Below are 21,268 nucleotides of genomic sequence, written 5' to 3' on the forward strand. Positions count from 1 at the left end.
TATCCCTTTTGTGAAATGATTTTCAAGTCTTTTGCCAATTTTTCTTAAATAGGATGCCTGTCTTTATTGTTTTGTTAGAGGTTCCTCATTTATTATGGATGAGAGTCCTTAGCTGGATATATGTATCATAAGTATTTTTTTCTAAGCTGTGGCTTGTCTTTTCATTCTTTAATGGTGTCTTTTGAACAAAAGTTCTTAATTTTAAGAGTACAGTTTAAGAACTTTTTTTCATGGTTAGTACTTGTATCTTATTTAAAACATCTCCGGCAATCCCAGAATAAATTAGATGTTCTCACACGTTTTTTTCTAAAAGCTTTATATAACTTTAACATTTACATCTGTAATACAGGTGGAATTGATTTTTATATATGTTGTGAAATAGAAGGTCAATGTTCTATTTTTTAGTATAGATATCCAATCAATCATGCATCATTTATTGATTCAGCACCAATTATTTTCCAATACATTCTTTTACACTATTTTGGTGGCATCTTCTTATAAATCAAGCAGCCACGCTTACATTCTGGGTCTGTTTCTGGAACCTCTATTCTGTCTCACTGTTCTCTTATCTATCTTTGCACCAACAGCACACTTTCATATATTGTAGCCTTGTCGTAAATCTGGATACTTGGTTGTATAAGTCCCCAACTTTGTCCCTTTAAGTCTGTCTTCACCACACTTGACTCTTTGCATTTTCTTATAGATTTTAGAATATTCATGCATCAATTTCCAAAAATTCTGCTTAAGTTTTTAATTTTGATTCCATTACATGTATACGTCAACTTGGGGAGAATTCGCATTATTTAAAATATTGAATTTCCAATTCATCAACTTAGTAGGTCATTCTGTTTATTTAGAACTTCTTTGATTTTTCTCAGAAATGTTTTGTAGTTTTCTGTGAGAACACTTGCACATCTTTTGTTAGATATATATCTATGCATTTGATGTTTAGTTATTCAATTATAAATAGTATGCATTTTAAGACTTTATTTTCTAGTTATTTGTGGCTAGTGTATAGAAATACAATGGATTTTTCTTTATTTTATATCCAGTGACTCTCTCAAATTCACAAACTAATTCTAGCAGTTTATCTGGAGAGTCCTTTGGGCTTTCTATGTACAAATAATGTTTTCAAATAATTTCAGTTTCTAAAGCCATCTTTTACCATGTTAAACAAGTTATTTTCTATTTTTAGTTTGCTGTTATCATGAATGGCTTTTGCATTTCACAAAAGGCTTTTTCTATATCTAATGAGATTATTATTTGATCATTTTCTTCCTTTTACTGTTAATGTGATAAATTATGTTTATTGAATTTTTTTAAGGCTGGAAATTGTTTGCTTTGATTTTGGGTAGGTCAAACATTCCCCTACCCAATTTTGCATGTTATTAATTACCTCTTCACATTCTATTTACCTCCATGGATTATAAGGAATAACCATTTACTTAATCACAATTAATATAAGGACAGCAATAAGATATAATAGGAATAACAGATCTCAAGATCTAATGTGTACTAGCCATGTGTTACATTATCCTCCATTCATGAGAAGAATAAAATCTGCCCCATCTGCCTAACATGATGGTTATAAAGATAAAATAACTGAGTAGAAGTGAAAATGCATGGTAAACTATAAAGGATTATTAATATAAAGTTCCAATGGTCAATTATTATTATATAATTCATTATAGTTCTATTTAATAAAATAATAATGAGATAATGTAACTTGAATTTTCTTCCCTAGTACTTTCATTTTTTCTGAACATTAAAGTAGGACTTGTCTATTGATTTTCTTCCCCAAACTTATCCAAATGCCCAAAACTCACAAATGAGAAAGTTTCAAATAATGAGTCTTTACCAAATTGTCACATTAAACACATCAAAGTATTTACTCTGCTTTCATAAATTCACTGCACATATTATATATTAAAAATTAAGGTGGATAATAAGCCTGACCTTTCTTGTATTTTGATAAGAAAAAATATCACAATTTTTATATGGCTTTAGTCTAAACGTAGCTTCCTAAAATGAACTCTCTGGCCTAAACTCACTCAGATCAGTCTCAGTTTCTCTCCAGTTTTCTGGATGGGGAAAAAGGACAGCTAAAATTCTCTGCCCCATTTTGTTAGATAACATCATATTTTAAATTTCTTCTCCGTATTTTTAAATCTTGTGCTACCTAAGGAGAAAGAATGAGTGAAATAAAATTCAAAACAGAAGCTAGATGATTGTGTCCAATTTAAGCCTGTTAATTACATTCAAAAGGTAGATTTCCTCTGAAAAAATTAGTTACAAATTTCTTTTTGGAGTTTCGTTTCTCCTTTATTTTTCAGCTATATAACTTCTTATTCATTTGTTAGATAGCTTGGTGATGGAATTCTAGGGTAGATTATGTTTTCCTGAAAGACAAAGTGAAGAACTCAGCAGAAGAAGAGTATACAACAGCAGAGTGACACTGGCTATCTACTGCAAGTTTCACTTTGTTAGCTTTCATAGCCAGTTAGCTTTTAATGTCCGGTTCATCATATGAATTGGGGGAACAAGATCAGCACTTGGGCTCCAAACATCTTCCGTATTACAATCGCTCCATTTGTTTGGGTGATTACTCTATACCCTACCACGCGTACTTATGGCCAGCACAAACAGAAAATGATGGGGGAATTCCTGCATTTTCCACAGAGGGAAAATACGAACATCAAAGGAAACCCATGCTGATTAAAAGGCACACCTATAAATGAAATGACTACACTGTGGGCCTAAGTTGACTGTGACAAACACTTGCAATTTCTATTGATAAATACAAAGAGTATTTAAAAAAAAATTTTTTTTTACAAAAATAAGGTCATGGTCTTTGATGAGAAATTTCTCTCTGTAAGAAAATTCTTTAAAACCCAACTCTACCTATGCATTTCTTTTTAATTCTCCATGGAATATCAAATAACAAAAGAAAACATACTCAATAAGATTAAAAGTCTGCTGAGAGGAAACCACAATGAATTACATTATGTTTCCCTGAACATTAAAACTTAAAAAAATTATTTTATGCTTTTGTGAACATTGAATTTTTTGTGAAAATTATCTGTTAAAAATCAATAACCCTTGGTATGTTAAAGAGCATTTACCTTTGAAGTAACAATGTGTATATTTCTTCTGTTGGCCTTTAATGTTGTTGGAAAGAGACTCAGTGATTTGTCAGGGGCATGATATTCCTTAAATAATTTTAGAATAAGCTGGGGTAAAAATCCTAAATAAATAAAAACTCCAAAATTAACAAGAATATAATTTGTGAGGATATTAGCTATCTTAACATGGTCACAACTACCTACTAGATCTTACCCAGATGAAATTCATTACCCTGAAATTCAACATCTTGGCAAAGTCTTCATCACTAATTAAAATAATAGCAACGGAAGAGCATCTGCAATTACTCTGTTTAGGATAAAATTACAAGGGCTATAAATCTCCAAGCTTCAGGGCATAAACTGATCACCAGCTGGGGTGAGGAAGAAATGTCTACCTATTGTGTAGTTTTGCAAAATTAGGTACATTATATATATGTTTCACTCCCTCAGAAACATCTGGCACAGGCTGCTATTTGAGAGGCTTTTGGACTGCACAAAAGGGACGCTACTTGGCTGAGTTAAAGAAATTGCATGGTTCCATATATATATTATACATATATATATATATGTATAATATATATATATAAAACTTAAAAGTTAAGAGTTTGCTAAAGGAATGCTGAATTCTTCATCTTAACGTCATTGGTTCAAACTCTTCCCAGGCTAGTGATCAAAGGTCATTACAAATGTCAGCTAGAACATGAGAAGTTCAAGAGTTCACATTTTAGCATTAGTCCCTTTGTCATTAAAGAGAGCCAACACCCTTACAGACAATATTTGGTAGTTTTCACAGGGAAAAAATAAAAAAATAGAATGCCCATGGACTTTGAACTATTATGGGAGATTGACACAGGAGAGAAATGAGCGCAGCAAATGCTGTCCTATGACAGCTCCCCTCCCACTCCCATTTTTGGTACTCGAAGAGGCTGGCTTACTTTCAGACAAAGTAGATGTAAACCTGCTTGAAGAAAGAACTGAAGGATCCCTTCTCTCTTTTCCTAGGTGAGGTGAGGAGAAGAAAGAGGAAAAGTCCAGGTGTCAGAGAATGTCTGCAACACAGGGTTCTGCCTCTCTCCTGGGAATGTTGTCCAGGAGGGACCCTAGTGGTTTAGATCACCATAAAGAAGCCAGGAATATGGGAGAAGGGAGCTTGGGGGCTGGAGGGAGGAGAGTCCAGTAAGTGAGAAGAACATTGAAATAGAGATTGGACATTGTGAATTCAGAAATTATTATTAATGGTTAATAACTATTTAATGGTTATTAATCGGTTACTAGTTAATGGTTAATAACTACACTTTCTGATCTGTCCCTAAATTTCAAAAGAGCCCTCAGAAAATCCAAAAGCAGAATATGAGGCAAACAGCTCTTTATCATGTTCAAGTATTTTCTATCAAATTTCTGAATCACAAACTTGGCAATATGTGGGCTAAATGGAACAGGGCTACATTTGCTTTTATTTTTATATTTAAATTTAATTTAAAAGCCTTTAGGATAGTATCTTTCCAATTCATCCTAGTCCCTGATACTCCTTAATGACTTAGTCCCAGTGTTTTCATGTCTGGAAATTGCACTCATGAATGGCAAAAGCATTAATATTTACAAATATTAGTATAAAAGTATCATGTTTCAATATAGTTCTATTTTATATAATTTGCTTTATTGCAATGTACTATATCCAGAATTTGTTACCGCTTTATCGTAAAAGCATCCTGTGAAAAAGTCAGTTTTCAACATCCTTTTTTACCATTAGAAACAATAGCAATACCAAGTTTTAAAGCTCCTCTTTCTCAAACTCTGATCACCATTATGTTCTGTGAAAAACCTCCAAATTCTTGAATTTTTATTCAGCCATAGAGCCTACAATAGATTTCTGACTAAAATTTTAGTCGTCACTGGACAGAGATTGTATTTATCTCCACATATATCTCTACAAAGCTACATTTGTGTACTTTGACTTTTTTTTTCTACAGCACTACTCCCTTGCCAACGGTCAGTTCATAGTTCATTATGGACCCCAGATGCACTCCTGCTGTACTTTTACACACTTTCAGGGGGTCAGTGGTTCTGTGTCTGTTCAGATACACTCTCAATTTCCTCTGAAAGGAATCTGCTAACAGTGGTTCTTTAGGATAAGCTCATTCTAAGTAGTCACAGTATAAATGATGGCTGTATTATTGCAAATGAGATGAATTCTAAAACTCCTAGTAAGTTTGACTAAATTAATGTCAAATGAAATGTGAGATAGTTTTTCAGTGTGAAAGTTTTTAAAAGAAAATATTACCACAAAATTTTCCCAATATTTTCTGATAGTTACTGTTCAAGGAATTGCCACATTTAGGTTAGTCATCACTGTGACTATTAGGATGTGTGAATCCTAACCTAATCCTAGATCACAGGTTAACCTAGAGTCGGCCAGGCAGATTCCCAAGCTGGGGCGGGGGGCTCTGCAAAGCTGAGCTACTACAGAAGTTGCTTTATCTTTCTAAATCTCAAGTGACCTCCAGGGGCTTCTAGGAAATTTGGGAGATTTGGGTCATAACTCTGGTGGCCAAATCTACTCCAGCATAATGCTGCTAAGAACATCTGCTTTGGGAGGAAAATCAAGGATCTAAAGACTAGTTGAAAAGTCTAAGGTAGGAATGATCTAAATTATTCCTCTAGAAGTAAAATTGTGGATAGTTCCAAAACATCCATTTACCATCTCACAGTTCCAAAACATCCATTTACCATCTCACAGTTCTGTAGGCCAGAAGTCCAGGCATGGTCCAGCTGGGTTCTCTGCTCAGTGTTTCACTCTCAAGGTGTCAGCTGGACTGAGTTCTCATCTGAAAACTCCCTGAGGGCAATGTTCACTTCCCAGCTCCCTCAGGTTGCTAGCAGAATTTATTTCCTGTGGCTGCATGACTGAGGTCTCTGTTTTCTTGTTGGCTGTCAGCTTGTGGCACCGCTCTTGGAGAGACTCACTCAGGTCCTTAGCATGAGGCCCCCTCCAGCTTCAAGCCAACAATGAAGAATCTCTTGTCAAAACCCTTCTTACACTTCAAATTTCTTTAGCCAGGAAAAACCCAGTCGCTTTTAAGGGCTCACTTAATTAGGTCAGACTCACCCAATATAATCTCCTCTTCTTAAAATCAACTGATTTGGGACCTTAATTATGTCTGCAAAACTCCTTCACAACAGCACCTAGACTAGTGTTAACTGAATAAGTGAGAGAAGATGTGTGTATACTAGGTGGTGGAAATCTTGAGTTCAATCAGGAAAGCAGAACTTGATATAGATAGATGATTGACAGATAGATAGATAGAGATAGGTAGATAGATAGAGATAGGTAGATAGATAGAGATATGTCTATGTCTAAGTATCTATCTATCTATCTATCTGATTTATTACAATTAATTGGCTTACACAATTGTAGGGGTTGGCTAAGTAAGTTCAGAATCTGTAGTCAGGAAGGGACGATCACAGGAAGGCAAGAAACCGTGGTCATAAGCTAAAAGTGTTGTCCACAGGTGGAATTTCTTCTCTCTCAGGTCGTGCCTATGGGCTCATGGGGAACGACAGGGATCAGGACATGTTACCTCCAAATATAGCATGTTGAACATTTTAAGCTGAAGAATTTTGAGAAAACAGCAGAAGCAGGGAGGTCACTCTGACCTTCCCCCCACCATTCTCCCCTGAAACAGGTCATAAAATATTCTTGGCAGAGTTGCCCTCCCTATACCCATAGGACTGGAGCATCCTTATCTCTAAAGACAGACAGACACCAAGAAGAATCTGAACAAACAGGCCTTGTTAAGTTTCTCCCAGTTTAATGCACTTATCTCATACTCTTTGAACTATCATATTTCTATATGGCTACCCACTCTTCATATACCTAGCATAAAAATACTCAGGTTTAACTGTTTCTTCAGGTCTTTGTTTCCTTATGAATGCTCTCATGTCATGTAATACTTATATTAAACAAATTTGTATACTTTTATCCTGTTAATGTCTTTGTTAGTTTAATTTTCAGACTTAGCCAAGGACCCTAAGGAGGGCAAGGAAAACTTTTCTCCTCCCCTACAGGAGTTCCCTACAACCAGTTGATTGAGGAAGAAAAAAACTTAGACCTGGTTAATAGATGGTTCTTGATATGCAGGCACCACCTGAAAGTGGACATCAGTAGCACTACAGCACCTCTCTAGGACAGCCATGAAAAATAATGGTGAAAGAAGATTTTTCCAGTGGGCAGAACTTCCTTTGAGTGGTATATCTAGTTGATCATTTCATCTGGAAGGAGAAATAGCCCAAGTCTATATTAATAGCATGAGTCTATTCAGTTCATGGTCTGTGGCTAATGGTTTGGCTGGATGGTCACGGACTTGGAAAGGATATGATTGGAAAGTTGATAAAAAGGAGGTCTAGGGGAAGAGTTATGTGAATAGATCTCCTTGAATAGGTAAAAAAAAAAATGAATATTCATGTCCCATGTAAATTTTCACCAAAAGGTGACCCCAGCAGAGGAGAATTTTAAAAATCAAGTGGCTAAGATGACCTGCTCAGTGGATTATGAGTTAGGTTAGCCGCTTTCCCTAGCCATTCCTGTCAGTGTCCAATGAGCTCACAAACAAAGCGGCCATGATTATTATGGCAATTAATGGGATGGAGATTATGTACAAGCTCAGCAACATTTACTTCCACTCACTAAGGCTAACCTGGCTACAGCCACTGCTGAGTGCCCAATCTGCCAGCAACACAGACCAACGCTGAGTCCTGATATGGTTTCACTCACAGGGTGATCAGCCAGCTACCTGCTAGCTGGTTGATTACATTGGACTACTTTGCATGGAACAGACACTTGCTCTAGATATGAATTTGCCTTCCCTACCAACAAAGCACCTCAGCTGGTTGTTTTTTTTTGCCTGGTGAAGTGACTCAAACCTTCATTCCTGAAGGGTGTGGGCTATTCAGTCCTGACCGAATTGAGCTCTTTTAGTTTTCCATTGACTTTAATCACAGGACATGAGAATACTAAGAGATACCCTGGAGGATCCCCTGTAGTAGACACATATTCCTCATTATCCTCACTGTATAATAGCAGTCCAATTTCCTCTGAGTAGTCAGGATTAATCACCCCAGCCAGCACAGTAACCCCGTCTGACACCATGAACTTTCAGAATGCCTTTACACTGTCAAAGTATTCCACACAGAATTGTTTCTTACCAATGAATTCATTTCACAGCAAATGAAATTCAGTAATGGGCCCAGGCTCCTGGAATTCACTGGTCTTATCTTATCCCCCATCATCCTGAAGCAGCCACTTGATAGAATGGTGGAATGGTCTTCTGAAGACTTAATTATGGCACCAACTAGATGGCAATGCCTTGCAGGGCTGAGGCAACATCCTGCAGGATGCAGTATCTGCTCTAAACAGCATCCAATATACGGTGCTATTTCTCTCGTAGTCAGGATTCATTGGTACATGAATCAAGGGGTGAAAATGGAAGTAGCTCCACTCACTACTACTGCTAAGGTTCCACTAGCAAAAGACTGCTTCCCATCCTCAAGACCTTAGGCTTTGCTGATCTAGAGGTCTTAGGTCCAAAGGAAGAAATCTTCCACTAGTGGACATGCCAATTATTCCACTGAACTAGAAGTTGAGACTTCCACCAGGCCACTTTGAGCTCCTCATGCCTCTAAATCAACAAGCAAAATGGGAATTACTGTTCTAGCTGGGGTGATTTATTCTGACTGCCAGACTGCCAAGGGGAAACAACGAAAGTACACAATGAGAGTAATGAGGAGCATGTCTAGAATACAGGCAATTTTCTGGTTATCTCTTATTACTCCATGTCCTATGATTAAGGTCAATTGAAAATTAACACAACCCAACTCAGGCAGGAGTGCTAATGCTCCACACTCTTCAGGAATGAAGGTTTGGGTCAAGGCACCAGGTAAAGAACCATGACCAGCTGAGGTACTTGCTGGGGAAAAAAGGAATATGAAATGGGTAGTGGAAGAAGAAAGCTATAAATACCATCTATGATCAAGTCACCAAGTGCAGAAATGAAGACTGTAAAAGTTATGAGCATTCTCTCCTTATTTTGACATGAATATGTTTGTATATAAATTACTCAAGTATTTTTGAGTTTCTTCTCTCTCTTATCCTCTAATAATTTAACATGATAGATAACTTTATTATCCCAGTATTTAAGTTACAGGATATCAAAGGAGAACGAACAGTGACTATCACCCAAGGGCTTTGTAACCTCTTCTGGGGAAAGGATTAACATGTTTTCAGATATATGCAGGATAGTTGTATCATGACAGGTGGAAATATGACTCTGTTTTTATCTTTATTTGGAGACTAAGTATGATCTAGAGAGATATGTATGGTTGCCAAGTTGACAAAGGGTAGACTGTGATGGCTTTTTTGATGTGTCAACTTTGCTAGGCTTCATTCCCCAGTTATTCAATCTAACACTAATCTAGGTGTTGCTGGGAAGAAATTTTACAGATGTGATTAAATCTTTTAATCAATTGACTTTAAGTAAGGGAAATTATCTTAGATAATCTGGATGAGTCTGATTTAATTATTTGGAAAGACTTGAAACAGGGCTGAGGCTTTCTGGTGGTATAGGGGTGGGGAGTGGCAGGTAGAGGGCAGATATGGACAAAGATAGATAGAAAGAAGAAATTTCTCCTGTGTATGATAGCTGTACAAAGTTTGTGCCCTTGGGTTCCATGCTGCCTGCAATCTACTCTTCCTGATTAACCACCCCACAAATTTTGGATTTACTTAGCTAGTCTCCACAATAGCATAAGCCAATTCCTTGTAATAAATGAATAAATAAATACATATACACAGGTAGATAGATGATACAGATATAGATATAGATACAGACATAGACATAGATACGGATATCTAACTGGTTCTACTTTTCTGGTTGAACACCAATTAACATATGGGCCATCTTAGAATTCTGCCTACCACAGGTTTTTCTGGAATGCAGCAAGACACTGCAGCAATCAGTAGAATCAGAATTGGAAGACCCAGGCTTGAGGCTAGGTGCTGCCACTAAAAGCATCATAATCCTAGGAAAATCACTTAACCTCTCTAAATTTCACTTATCTCTTCTATATTTCAAGGACCTAAAATACTATACAGATTTTCCTATTTTGGCTAAGAATGCCTGCATTGTTTGTGTTACTCTGCTCGCTGGTGATAACTGAAATGGAAGGTGATTTGAATTTGGAGGAGGTCTCTGGCATGGGTGTGTGCTCCTCAAGAATGCTATATATTGATTAACTGCTACCCTGGAGTTTAAAATATAAGACCAGAAACATTGATATCTGACCTTGTAGGGAGACAAAAGGTGCGACAACCTTGAAATTATTGGTGCAGAATTTTCATGATTTTTACTACATTTCATATTTATTTTGCCTTCATGGCAGGCATAATGCTATGTTAGTAAAATGAGATCATCTATGAAAAAGATAAGAACATACAATTAAAAAAAAATCTCTCATACTCCCACCACCAAGAGAAGCTACACAAAGACAACTTTCCATTTCCTTACATGTGAGATCATATTTTTCTGAGGATTTAAAAACTAACAGTCATGGACAATAAACGAGCAACAACACAACTATCATTGAATTCTATTTCTAAACTCATTTCTAGAGTCTGTTATTGACCCAGAGAAGTTGAGTAGACCCACTCTGAGTGACTACAGCTAATGTCTAGCATTTGTTTGGCTCCTTAACAAGCCTAATTATGTTACTATTCTGAGGTCACTTTTAGGTGATTTTACTGTCTTCTTTCAGGTGAGTTTCAAAGTACTATGAAACAGTCCTTCAAACAATCTATCACATTCTTAATTAAATTTTTCATAGACTTGGTCTGTGCGAATAACTTCCATTCTATGTTTACCGGAACACAAAGAACTAACAGCACATGTTAAAAGTTTGAGTTCAGGGGTCGGCCTGGTGGCGTAGTGGTTAAGTTCACACACTCTGCTTCAGCAGCCCAGGGTTCACAGGCCTGGATCCCCAGCATGGACCTACACACTATTTATCAAGCCATGCTGTTCAAGGTGTCCCACATATAAAGTAGAGGAAGATTGGCACAGATGTTAGCCCAGGGCCAATCTTCCTCAGCAAAAAGAGGAGGATTGGCAACAGATGTTAGCTCAGGGCTACTCTTCCTCACCAAAAAAAAAAAAAAGTTTGAGTTCAGCAAAACCAGATGCTCTGTGACCTGGAATGTGTCCCAGTCTCTAAGTTTTTAGCTATAAATGCACAGGGTAAACCATTTTGATTTTAAGCATTATTTTGGGTATAGTTCCGAAGTTTCACCTTTATCATAGTTGACACTTAGAAGGCTCAAGTAAGCAAATTCATTGTAATTTACATCAAAATTTTATTTTGATTGCTAGAACAAAACTTTCCAAACCATTATCAGAATTATGTTCAGGAAGCGTTATCCTTTTAATTGCTAAATATGTGTGGAATTTTAATTCAATGCTCACTCAAAATCTTTGGGAACAGATAGAATCCTCAGGAAAAATGATGTATTTCTCAAAAACTTGAACTAAATATGCTGTGGAAAAGTACATTATTTCTTAAAGGTGTTAGGGAATTGCTAACCAGGACAGGTCTTATTAAGTTCATTCCCTTTTCTGTGTGAATGATTTTGAAATTATTAAATTATGACACAGTACAGGACCCTATGTGAGAGACAGAGGTTGGTGCCCATGGATGTAGGATTTTGTCATATATATGACAAAAAGAGCCATGACCTAGAAATGAGAGAACAGGGTCTCAAGGACATTCTACATCTGATTTAAAGACAAAAAGGTATAGATTCTCTAGACTCTGCCCCACAAACACAACCCTTGATTGACTGCTACACAGCTTGCAGAAAGCTACAAACATCGCATCTTAACAACTATGTTTGAAAATAATTTATGTAATAACTCTAAATGTTAGATTTCTGTGATTGATGTGTTTCCTGTTTTTAGTTACTATGTTTACCAAAAATATGGATTCCTATAAGGATTTAGAGGGCCACAATTTAAATGACTAGAACTCTACATGACAATTTGGCATATAGGAACTTGAGTTACTATATCTAAATTACTTCTAATCCAAATACCAATTAGTTACGTTCATACTGTTTAGAGATCAAGATGAGCGTAGTAAAATTAGTTTCATAATTTTTTTCAAAGTTAGTATAAAATATGTAATCAGTCTACTTGGATATAACTTCAATAAACACAGTTGAGAGGAAGACTGGCATACTGAGATATTTGAAAACCATTAATATAAAAAGCATAAAAGTACTATGGTTTCCTATATAACCAGCTAATTGACAAAAAGATTCATTCTTACAATAATCCTGTTTCCTTGGGTGTACCAAGACAGTAGTACCATGTGGAGAGGTAAGATACTGAAATTTGTTTCATAAAATGAGGGTTATAAGGATTTTCATTCAAGTGACTGAAATATTCTAAACAGGGTTTGCTGTTCAGCTTCTTTCAAATACGTATGTCGAATTCAACTTTACCTTTTAACCGCTAACTCTCTTCCTACAAAACCCAGCATGCTCTAACCACATCATTTAAAAGATTAAGAAACAGAAGGAACAAAATAGGCAAAGAGACCAAAATATGAAGGGTGAAGATTTTTAAAACTGACATAAAAGAAAATTTCTTTAGAATCCTTAATTAAAAATGGAAAAGACTAATTTTTTTCTAATAAGGTAACAACTCTGAATCTTAGATGTTCTTCACTCTTTTCAAATATAAACATGTCAGCAGTCCTTGTGTATAGTTATAGTTGGTGTCAAATTCTATCAAATTTGGGATGAGACTTTGCCAGTTTGGGAGCTAAGGGAATATATTATCTCAGGCCACAAAGGGTTTCATAAAAAGGTTGAAGGAAATGGAAATCCAACACTGCTTAAGAAAATCAGCAAATAAATTACAAAAACTGTCCATTTGCCTGTCCCTTTTAATCTTAATGTCGTATTCAAACTATTGGGCATGTAACTGAATATCTCAACTGTACCTGAAGAAATAATGGAGCGTGTCTCTGCAGTAAAACAGAACGGCACTAAACTGATGAGTTTAACCCAGCAGAAAGAGCGGCTGTAAACATGACAAATGCCTGCTATTGATTTCAGGTTTAATTACTCTGTGCAGCACTGACAAAGCCCATCAGATGTTGTTGTGAAGTGTAAATGGAACAGACTACACTTCACTGCCCATAGGAAACTGATGGTGTCTGCAGTTTGCATTGTTTACTTTATCCTCCGTAAACTTCAGCCTTGATCAAATTAACAAGTGCTACTAACCTCCAACAAACTACAATGCACTATGGTTTTACAGCAACAGCCTTGGAACAACAGTTCAGCAGCATCTCACTGATACCAAATGTCAGTCTAATGGCTGCTGGTGAACCCTACAGCCCAGGACCTGCAAGTTCCGACTCTGGGCCACTGGGATCTCTTTCTGCAGGTCTGATGTGTAAGGGAACGGAAAGACGAGCTTTCACACTGCTCATCGTTGCGGTGCCAATAAACAGCCGGTAGCATCCAGTCCTTCCCAAAGCGCTCCTAAATTACTTCTCTTATGGTTTCCAATATTAGTTTTTCAAGAACATTTGTGAGTAACTATAACTTACTTTAGGTTAATTGCTTTCTAGCTTTTCCCTCTCTCTTTTCAGATGTATAAATTATATCTTTTTTCATTCAATTCAATTTTTTGCAAGTAGTGATTTACTGAAAGATATTTCTGAAACTATTAAAAATTCATAATACTTGCAAAACAACATTTTCCTTAAGTGGGAGGTTACTGAATTGTTTTTCTCTACAAAGGTTGGGTCAGAATTTGTTATTTTACCATCAAAGTATCAACAGAGTGCACTAAATGTTTACATATTCAAAGCTTTGTGCAAACAGATAAAACAATAAAATGGAATATCTGTGAGCATTCGCAATGGGTTCAGGATCTGCCAAAGTCAGATGTAGATCTCTGAGACATCCTCCTCCTGGTTGCCTTTGTTCATACTTCACAGTCAGCTGCCTTTTACCTCCACCTGCACACATTAGCTTGCTGCTGGTGGTGATGCTCGTGTTCAGCACCTGTTGCCAGGAATTTTTTCCTGTTCTTAGCAATGCCTAGCACAGTGGTGGGCATCTATTTCCCAGTTTATATTCCCAGGCTGGCAGGCCTCAATTTTTCATCCTATGCTTGTAATCTACAGAATCATTGCAGTTTCTCATTTTGTCCTATATCTTGCATAATATAATGCACTTCAGATCAGAATAAAACTAGGAGTTATGACATATAAGGGATATTTAAAATAAACGATAAAACAATATTTGATAACAATAAAGCAAAATTTTTAATAAATAAATACTAGATTTCTAGCAGAAGAAAGACAATGCAATCATCAGTTGGTTAATTGGTTTTAAAGGATAGTGTAACAATAATAAAAGAATGTTGACTATAATCTTAAAAAATACCAAAATCACCCCATACATGCCTGATCATTTATCAAAAAATTAAGTGGTAGAAATTCTTTTCCTAAAAATGTCTTATGTCCTTAAGATAAAGAAAACTACAGAGTCCATCCATTTATTTGAAAATATTCATTTAGTGCCTCCTCTGCTGCTAGGTGCTGGTTATCCAGTGTTGAAGAAAATAGATTTTACCTCCAGTGGGGAAAAAAATATAAATAAATTACTCAAATAACTGTATAGTTGGTATTGCAATGAATGCTATGGAGGAAAGGTGAAAGGAACAACAGAACCTGAAAAAAGGCACCTCCTTTAGACCAAGAGGCTGGGAAGCCTTCTGAGCACGTGACATTAAAGCAGAAATCTGAGGCTGAGTTGGGGGTACCTAGGAGAGGGGGCAGCATGCGTGAAAGCTCTGAGGTGAGAGCCTGACACACAGAGGAGGTGAAGAAGCTTAACACGTGCCAGGAGTCCAGTGAAGTAGATGGATAATGGCCAAGGATATGGATGCGGAGGTGGACAGTGGCTGGGTCAGACAGGCCACGTTAAGAATTTTAGATCCCATGCTATTAGGAGCCCAGGGAAGCCACTGAAATATGTTTAGCACGGAAGGATTAGATAGGAGTTTTTTATTTTGTGAGGTTTTTTTTTTGGCTTAAGTTCATGCAGACTGCTTTGTAAGGAATAGCTCCAGGTTGACAGGGGATGAGTGTGGATGCAGCATACAATTAGGAGGCTAACGCGACAGTTCAAGGGAATGATGATGGTGGCCTGGTTTGGATGGTGGCAGTAGGGATGGATAGAGTCCAGAGAGTGCTGACAGGAAATCAGAATATCGACATATAAACTCTCCTTCTAGGCACTGTTTATAATACATATATATAATATTTAGCATATATCTTTAATATATATTTAGTATATATTTAACACATATTGAATATGTAATGTATTTAATATATGTACACATACTTAAGTTGTTTTATTTTAGATTTCTTTACCTCTACATGTTGAAATCTTCCTTTTCAGTTATTTAAAAAATAATGCCTGTGGATGTTCATCTGAATATATGGATTCTCTGTGGACTCCTTAAGAATTAGTGGAGATCACTCTCGTAGTGACACTATGAATGGCAGTATATCTAAGCAGTGTTGGAGATGCTGGTTTAGTTAAAATTATGCCATCTGTTTTAGTTCAGAAGCATTTCTAGATTTTATTCTTAAAGACCAAATTTCCACAATAGCTTGATATTTTTAACTGATTACTTTACATTTTTCACAGTAGGGAGAAAAATGAAATCTCTGATGTGGTCTACAAATGCAGTAGTCAAGGTTGGGGAGGACGCTTCCTAAACCACCCTATTTCCTTTAAATGTTCTTTGACCTGCTCTCAGTCACTAGCAACGGAAGAAGCACTTGGAGGAGTGCAACTAATGCTCACAGAGATATCCTGAGGCAAAGTGGAGGAGCTACAGGGCATTTCTAAAAGGTGCCCTACAGCCTCCAATGTGGATGAAAATAGGGCAATTATAAATTCCAAGCCAACTCAGATTGATTTAGAAAAAACATCCAGGTCTGGAATCCAGCTGCCATTAAGTCTATCCCAAACTTGACGTGAGAGCGACGTGGATTCAGTTTCTGGAGGTTAATAGGAAAAGAGTTCTCTGCTTCTCTTAGCAAATCAGTCTTACTATTTTACCCCTTTCCTTTCAGTTATTACACAAACAGCATCTCATCTAAACTTTGAAATTGTTGATCCCTGGCATTTGAAGTGAGAAAAAATAAATGATTATTAAAATAGTCAAACCATATGTCCCACTTTATAATTTTATAATGCTTTCTAATTAAGTAGTAAACACCTGTGAAATGAACTAATCTGTCAAAGATCCACAGAACCCATAGAGAAAATTAAAATAATTGAAGGTCAAATTATACAATGATTTGTGGGAAACCTGGAAGAAGAGTTTTACCCAACAGGTAAAAATTTCTTGATGAAAGCATCCAATCATTCTCTCAAAAATACTGAGCAGCTACTAACTAGGTGGGGTGTCACTAGGACACCAGGGTATAGGAATGAATCAAGAGTTCTGTCCTCATGTAGCTTATTTAGAACACTAGACACATTAATTTAAAATTGCCCTTTTATTTAATTACTTTGCTTGGAATTGAGATATCCACGACCGTGATTGAATAAAAAGTAAGGTCTCCAATGAAGCCTTGGAAGCCATGATCTCTCTATATGGAGAAAATCAGAGACTACTCTTTTGCTCTGCACCAGGGACTGCACCACATAATCTGTCACTGTCCAAATACAATTTTCTTTTTTTGTAAATGAGTCAGTCACAAACGTCTGATTGCACCATTTCACATGCAAATAATTCTGTTCCAACTGCCTCTTTACATTAGCTAAATGAAGTCATCAGTAACCAAAATTGGAGAAAATCTTAACACAACTGTCGTAAACAACTTTTAAAGTTTTATATCCCATAAGAATGAAACTGTTATGAGATAGTTAAGATTCATTAGAGATACCCACCCTTGATATGACTCATATTCAAAAACAATAATACGTTCCTCCATAACCAATAGTGGCCAGAGCAAATTATAATCAAAGATAGATTTCTTGGAGGGTGATGATACCATTAGATTTAAGGAATTAAAAATACATGAAACTTTTGAGTTAATGAACAGGGTCCTTAACTGCTCATTTAATTCAAACAGCTGTTTGTTAATGCCCTAAGCAGTGTCATAAACTGTGAAAATACTGTTGAGTGCAAGACACTAGTTAATGCTATAAAGCAACACATGCTCTAATATTAAAAGGATTTAATGGGATTAATAGAGAATAAAACATTAACTCCCTATTATGATGTTTTAGAACCCAAGGGCAAATTCTGGCTAAAAAGGACTCTGGTTCTAAAACCACAAAAAGTAAACTCCAGCACTGTACAGCAAATCATGGCAACTTTATGCCCTTGAAAAAAAGTGGAACCCTGATAAGATCACATCTGTTCCAATCACATACTGGATAAAATCACTGTTTACTAAAGTCCTAAATAACTAAAAATGTGGAACCCCAACAGGATCCCATCTGTTAATGCTACAACTTGGATATGGTCCCATTAGAAAAAAATTCCATATAATAATGTTCTGCATAAAATAGTGAAGAATTTGGATTTCATTTCATCAATTTTGTCTGTAGACTTATATACTGATTTTTTACAAATATATCAAGTGATCTATAATGCATTTTTCTTATGGGTTAGTTGCTATAATCTTAATAGATTAGATCAAAACTGATGTGAAATAATAAATTTCAGTCTTTCTCCATGAATTTCAGGAATTTTAGTCAATCTGCTCATTATTTCATTCCTTATATTGTATTACAGAGTATTTTCATAGCATACTTATTATAACATAAATAAATTTACGACATAAATCATAATATAAAATTTATAGCCATGTCCTTTTTTGACATTTTGGCTATTTTCAAGTACATGAGGATTTTCAATTCTGGATTAAATATATGACTTCACAATTAGCAGAGAAATGCTTTATATTTAACACTCTCTTGGCAATGTCACATTTCACTCTATAGCAGAGCTAAATTTCATTTCAGGCTCAAGTATTAAGATAGTTGTAAACTTAAATGTGCAATTATTATTGAAGAACGAGGATTGGTGGATTAAAAGAAAAAGTTAAAATCATTTTGATAAAGTCGATGAGAATAAATAATTTAAAATGTCTGTAAAAATATAGCAGACTGTAATTCTTGAAATATACTCCATCTTTTAACCATTGTAATATTTTAATTTTCTTAGATAATTATGAAAATGGAGCTTTCTGGATTTTTGTTATAAGCAAACACGAAAATTTTTTTTGCCACCATTTTATTGCAACCTTATTATGTGCTAGGCACTGTGCTAAATCATTATAAATATAGTTTAATTTAATCCTCACTCAAAAATCCATGAATACATAGTATTGTCATACCCATTTTGCAGATGAGAAAACTGAGCCTTAGAGAGGTAAAGCAAATTCCCAGGATTAAATTCTCAGGATTAAAAACCAGGAGTGTCTGGTTCCAAAGTTCATGTTCATACCCACTGCACTGTACTGCCCCAACAGGTGTCCTCACTGTATAGAATATGAAGAAATTAAGACTAATAAAATCAGCATGTTAATTAATAACCATCACTAGGATTAATGCAAATATTTTAGCTGAGTCTTTTCTGAAAAATTCTACTTGCAAAAAACATATTAACTTCCTCTTAGGGGCTTCGTATTGGACATGTAGGTACCCTAGGTAGGTTAATATTTTGTTCGCCTTTCAATCCATTTTCTAGATGAATTGTGTGCTTCCTTTCATTGGACAAAAAGGAATTATACAATTCATCAAAATTTTCCTTTGCCCTCACCGCCAGCAAATTTAAAGCTAAATTTATTTAAATATTTATTCCACATTGATTTGCTGCGATGAGGAATGCATCAGCAGTAAGGAGGGTTGTTTTACTTTCACTTCAGCTTGCTACATCCTTTGATAGACAAAATAAAAAGTTATCTATTATGTAAGGAGTTGAGTGTGGAGCTCTGAGCTAATGGGAGCCATATTTCCAAATTATTCCATTGATGTTTTATTGAATGGCATTTTAATGATTGAATTCATGATGATTAATTTTCTATCTGAAAATATTCAAGAGAAAGTTATAAAGGTCATTTAAACTATTGATTACTGTAGGTTCTCCCAATTTCATTCCTATATTAAATCAGTCTTCTACGTTGCAGCAAGGTTAAATTATATTAACATAATTTCTTGCACATACAACTTCACTATCTAGAAAAAAGAATTCCACTTAAAAATATTTGAAGATGTGTTAGTTTTGAAGCCATCAAAAGAAATAATGGGAAAAAAATGTCATGTCTAAAGAAAACTACAAAAGTTACAAAATTCAGAGCAATGACAGTAGTAATTTCAAAATTAAAGTGGGGATATTATGCTTTCATGGAAAAATAATTTTATTAGAAGTATATCCTTGACTATCATATAGGCTAATATAATTATCTTAGAATTATAAAGATAATAATTTCCAAAATAATAATTAAAGACATGATTCTCTATCTTAAACGATATACTAATTCACCCACATGATGTATTTCTTATAAAATTTAAGCATTAGGAAAATATTTGTTGCAGTAGATGATTGTTTTAGAGAAATAAGTATGAACTTGGTAGACTTGCTAGCTGTATAAACTTGGAGGAGTTACTTAACTTCACTGAGCTTCAGTATCCTTAGCTGTAAATGAAAAGATAACATGAAACCCCATTGGACTGAGTGATTTAGCCATGACAAACCACTAAATCTAGTGCCTGGCCCAAGTCAGGCCCTTTACAAATGCTACCTTTCTCTCTTTATATTTCTAGATACATTCTGTGCTTACTTTTTGAGCAAAGAGAATCACACAATTCTTCACTTTTTCTTTTTTGTCCAGGTTGCTACAAAATTCAATGCTAAATTTGTTTTCTAGGAGACTATTCATGTTATGAGGACATTTTTCTCCTTTCTGGAATTGCTTCTGGTCTCATTTTTTGAATGACTACTTTAAGTGCCTGGATCTCACCTATGATTTAATTGTGTAAATTGTCTCTGATGGGTTTATGAAAATGTTAGGGGGGTCTATAGATGGGTAAAGCAAGTATGATTTTTACTGAATTCTTCTGTTATAAATTGTTTTATGAGGAAACATCTCCAAAACTAGAAAACAAATAAAATTTAAGGTGAAATTTGAAATGTTTGAATTACAGGCAACTTTTCAACGTCTTCGTATAATCTGAGTGAGAGGATGCACTGTTGAAAGCAAGTTCATTGGTTTATTATTAATTAGTCCTTTTTTTAATTGACAAGCATCTATTTCTTAAGATGTCTTTTCTTTTGCTACATTAAACATATATCAGATATTTAAAAAAATAGTTGGTTTCAAATATTTGAAGCAATTCAAGACTATCTGCACATATAAAATTATCCATAGTTAAAATTATTATTCATTAATAAGCAAATCTAAAAAGATAAAAAGGATCAGTAATTTATTTATTTAAAAGAAGCATTCATGAAAAAAGAAGTGTGAGCTTTTCTTTCAGTTTGAAAATGGTACTTTCCTCTCAATAAATAGTATCTATTTCTTTCTCTTTATTGTTAAGAACAGCAAACACAATTTTTCTAAATAGTGTTAATAATATACCATTAACAAAGCAATTCCACAAATAAAACTACAAATAGTATGTAAACAGTGGTGGCTTGCTGGAAAAATGCTCTTATACTTTACTGTCCTATTTCTCTCATTGCCAATTCTAATTTGTAATGATGATGTAGTAATGCAGCTGAATTAAAATAAGAAAGAAAAGTTTGCAGCAGATTTCAATTCCCTAACCCTAAAAGTTGTTAAAGGCATTTTAATTTCCTAAAGCAAAAGAGACAATTGTATACAAGATTCTATTTTAAGTCTAACCTTATTAAAAAATAAAAACAACATTAAAGAAACCTATTCTCCATTTGGAGCAAGTAGAATTTATGTTAGTAACTCCAATTAACTCTAATGGGAGTTACATGAATAAATCTCAAAAGCACTGAGAAGAAAGGAGTTTTGCTATT

Source organism: Ceratotherium simum, chromosome 14 (genome assembly GCF_057802395.1).
Source record: "Ceratotherium simum simum isolate JZ-2026a chromosome 14, ASM5780239v1, whole genome shotgun sequence".
Taxonomy (NCBI): domain Eukaryota; kingdom Metazoa; phylum Chordata; class Mammalia; order Perissodactyla; family Rhinocerotidae; genus Ceratotherium; species Ceratotherium simum.